Raw genomic sequence first — 4468 nt, forward strand, 5'->3', positions numbered from 1 at the left:
AATACATCTATACATCCATCTTGGAGGAAGTGCAACCAGAGTCATCCTGGGAGATAAAGATGATCCAACTTTGTCTGATATACTTTGGGCATATTGTCAGTAGACACCAGTCCCTGGGAAAAGATGTCATGCGAGGAAAAACAGAGCTACATCAAAGAACCTCAAAGAGATGGATTGACACGGAGACTGTAGCAACAAACTTGAGCATGCAAGACATTGTGAAGATGGCACAGGATAAGGCAAGATTTCTATCTGTTATTCATAAGGCCTATGAGTTGGAACTGACTGGGTAACAGCCACCACCAAAATGAATAGTTAAAAATTATTCATTGTTTAAAAGACCCAGGAACTAACTCCAGTTCTTCTAATTCATATTTTGATGTCTATTCTATATTATAAATATACTCTTGACAGAAACACACAATTCATTGCTGCTATGGAAAATGGTGTTGAGAGACAGAAAAGAAGACATACATGGGGGGCGAAATGGAGGAAAGTTAGATTCACAGAATTATGGGATAAGAAGTGATACTATTAGAGACGAAATGATGAAAGTGAGTAATAAAATTAGTGTCAAATATGGAAAGAGGGAAACTTTGGTAAGTAAAAAACATTATGTATCTCAGCCATGAGTGAAATCGGCTTTATGCATTACAGCATTTTTAATTTCCATAATTTGCAAGTTGTAAATGTTTGTAATGAGTGTAATTTGTTCAATTTGTATTAAGAGAATGGAATAAGATATGATGTTAGCCATTAAGAGCTATTTTGTGTCTGATTTCCTGGGATGGGGAAAGAGATATTTTGCAGATCTTCTTAAGTAATTAATTTTTACTGGAATACAAACAAAGTACAATTTAAATACTTTTTTCCAAATTCATTTTTTACTAATTTTAATAAACATTTACAGAGATTTTGGATTTCCATTCATTGATTGCTGCACTTTTCTCCCTGCCAACCAGTTCACTCCCCTCTCCGAAAAGAAAAGGAAAAAAAATTCCTTCATTGGTATACGATTTCCCCATCCCTTCCCTCCACCCCCCCACCCCGAGTACACTTCTCTTACTATTTTTTTAAATAATACAACTTCAAGTTTTTTATAAACCAAAGACACAATCCATCCTACAACTACACTGATAACTGGGTTTGTAATATATATAATCTAAGTATCTTTTACGAGATTGTTTTTGTTCCATGTCATCAAATTGGCTCTGAGCTGTTTCTGACTAATTGTGGCCCTCCATTGATTTTCTGAGATGAAAAACTTTATATGAGTAAACTGGCCAACATTCTCTTGTGGAGTGGTGAATGGATTCAAACCTCAGAACTGTTGACTCGCAGTTCTCCAAGTTATGAACACAGTTACCAGGTCTCCTTAACCGTATATAAAGCAAAGGGGGGCAGGTATTTTTGCCCAGGCCTGTGCTATCCTCACAAGAGTTGCTATATTTTATGCATTTATCTACTGTGTTTATCTTTTTGAAGATCATTTCTTTTTTGCTGATCCTATTCTTTACCAAGCAAGATATTCTTCCTCAGAGGTTGTGGGTTTTCAGAACAAACACATTTATAAGAAGTTCTGCAAGAATTCTCTTTAGAAATGAGGATGAGAGGACTTCATCTCCTTTATATTGGACGTATCATCAGGACCAGTCAACCTTTGAGGAAGAACATCTTGCTTGGTGAGGATACGTCCAAAGGGAGAGAGAAGGGGGAGAGAGAGAAACTTCAGGAGATAGGTTTCTCCTGACTCATGTAGCTGTGAAAGTTCATAACTTCAAGGTTTGCAGGCAAGGTTGGCAGCTGCTTTAAGGTGAAAGAATTGAGTGGGATGCATCAGATGAGGATGCAGACTGAGCAAAAGCAAGAGAGCTTGGCCAAATGTTCATAAATATCCCATGGAGGACACATCCCCAAAGAAAAATACTTTCAATAGACTTATTGCTCATAGAAGATTTCACAGTAGAGATTATTCTATTATTATAAGTTCCCAACAAGTACATGATTGCTTTATACAAGACCTAATCAATGAGATAATTGCATTAAATCCACACTTATCAAGGAAATGACAGCATACTAACTGCCGTACTAGAGAATCACAGGCAGCCAAGATGACACAGAATGTTAACCATCACAGGGAAGATGTTTAAAGTTTTCAGAGGTAGAAAGAAAGGGAGGTTGAGAGAAAGGGGGAAAAAGTGAGGAAAAGGGTGAGGATAAATAGAAACTTTCAACTTTTCAACCACAACCGACTAAGTTAGAATGCTGTTGTTATGTGCTGTCGAGTCGCCTGTGACTCATAGCGACTCTGTGTACACAGCTCTGATATCCTAAGACACTCTCACTGACCCTGATGCACCTACCCTCATTGCCCTAGTCACTGTATTATTCCACCTCATCTGGGGTCTTCCTCTCCTGCTCTGTCCCTCTACCTCTCTGAGTATGATGTCCTTCTCTAAGGATCAGTCTCTCCTGGACATGTGCCCAAAGTATGTGAGACAGAACTTCAAAATCCTAGCCTTCAAGGAAAAGCTTGGTTTCATCCTTTTCAAGACAGATCTATTTGTTGGTAGTAAATGGCATATTCAAGACTCTCTCCAGCACAATTCAAAGGCATCAGTTCTTCTTCTGTCATCTTTAATCATTGTCCAGCTCTCTGATGCATAGCAAGTAATTGTGAAGATCATGGCTTGGATCAAGTGAATCTTAGTCTCTGAACCGACATTGTTGCTTTTCAGTACTTTGAGAGGATCCTGACAGTAGATTTACCTAATGCAATTCATCTCTTCATGTCCTCATTCCTGGTGCCAAGAGCACTTATTGTGGAGCCAAGGAAGCTGAAACTGTTAACAACCTCAATCTCTACTCCATCCATCATTATGTTGCCAGTTGTGAGAATCTTTATCTTCTTGATGTTGAGCTTCAGTCCATATTGAAGACTACAGTCCTTGACCTTCTGCAGTAACCACTTCAGGTCCTCCTCAGTTTCAGAAAGCAAGGTTGTATTATCTGCATAATGTAGGTTGTTGATTAGTCTTCCTTCAATCCTGATGCCACATTCTTCCTAATAAAGCCCAGCCTCTGAATGATCTGTTCTGCATATAGATTGAAAAGGTACAGAGAGAGGATGCATCCACAATGCCCTCCCTTTCTGATTTTTAACCATGCAGTGTTTTCTTGCTCTGTTCTGAGGACCGCTTCTTGGTCCAACTATAGATTTCAAATAAGCACAACCAAGTATTCTGATATTCCCATTCTTCTCAAGGTTAACCACAGTTTGTTGTGATCCATACAGTCAAATATACCTTTGTATAGTCAATGAAACATAAAAAGATATCCCTCTGATACTCTACTTTCTGCCAAGAGCCATGTGACATTGGCAATAATGTCTCTAATGCCACAACCTCTTTTAAATTCAGTTTGTATTTCTGGTAGTCTCTGTCAATGCACTGTTCCAGTTGTTTCTGGATAATCTCCAGCAGGATTTTGCATGTGTATGATATGAGTGATATTGTAGAATTATTTCCACACTCTGTCAGGTCACTCTTTTTTTTAATGGGAATAAATACAGATCTCTTCCAGTCAGTTGGCCAGGGAGTTGTCCTCCAGATTTCTTGGCATAACCTGATGAACATGTCTAGGACAGTTTCTGTTTGTTGAAATATGTCAATATTGAGGACATTAACAGTGAGTCCAACCCAAAGGAGCAGGCTGTAGACTTGCCAAATATCTGAGATACAAGATGTTTAGATTTAAGCAGGAGAATATATATTTCCTAGAAGAAAATTTTACTATTGGATGTGGGGTGAGAGCGAGAGTGAAGAAAGTATTTTTGATATTATACCTGAAATTATACTACAGGTCAGTGCTATTTCAAATTTTTTACAGAAAAGTTGTTTTAATCCTTATGTTGTTGTTGTTAAGTGTCATCGAGTTGTAGAATACTCATAACTACCTTATGAACAAAGCACTTGAACATTTGTAAAGCTTTCATCGTTTCCCCAAGTCCATTGCATTTCCAAAAGCAAGCTATTTTGGAAGTGGATGCCACTCCTGCTTCCAAGCTTGTTTTAATCAGAGAGCTCCACCAAACACTGTCCACCAGACACTGTTACTACCGTGAGTAACCATTATTGTGTTTGACACATCAGTGTCACAGTGTTTAGCATCTCAGCAACCATGAGTTACCTCTGTATAGCAAATGGACAGACTAGCGCTATACCACTTAGAAGAATGTTTAAGCAAAAACAATCAAACCTTACAGCAATCTATTTTTTTTTTATTGTTACTGTGTACCATAGAGTCAGAACGGACCCACAGCTGACCCTCCAGTGAGTTTTAGAAGCAGTAATTGACACGGCAAGTGAATGCCCATCTTTCTCCTGTGGAGCAGCTGATAGTAGATTTGAGCCCCCTACCTTGCACTGGCAGTGAAACTCCATGCCGCTAAGCCACCAGAGGATAGTTA

The sequence above is a fragment of the Elephantulus edwardii genome, unplaced genomic scaffold, assembly GCF_000299155.1.
Source record: "Elephantulus edwardii isolate Elephantulus edwardi_28Jun2011 unplaced genomic scaffold, EleEdw1.0 scaffold00054, whole genome shotgun sequence".
In the NCBI taxonomy this organism is placed as follows: Eukaryota; Metazoa; Chordata; class Mammalia; order Macroscelidea; family Macroscelididae; genus Elephantulus; species Elephantulus edwardii.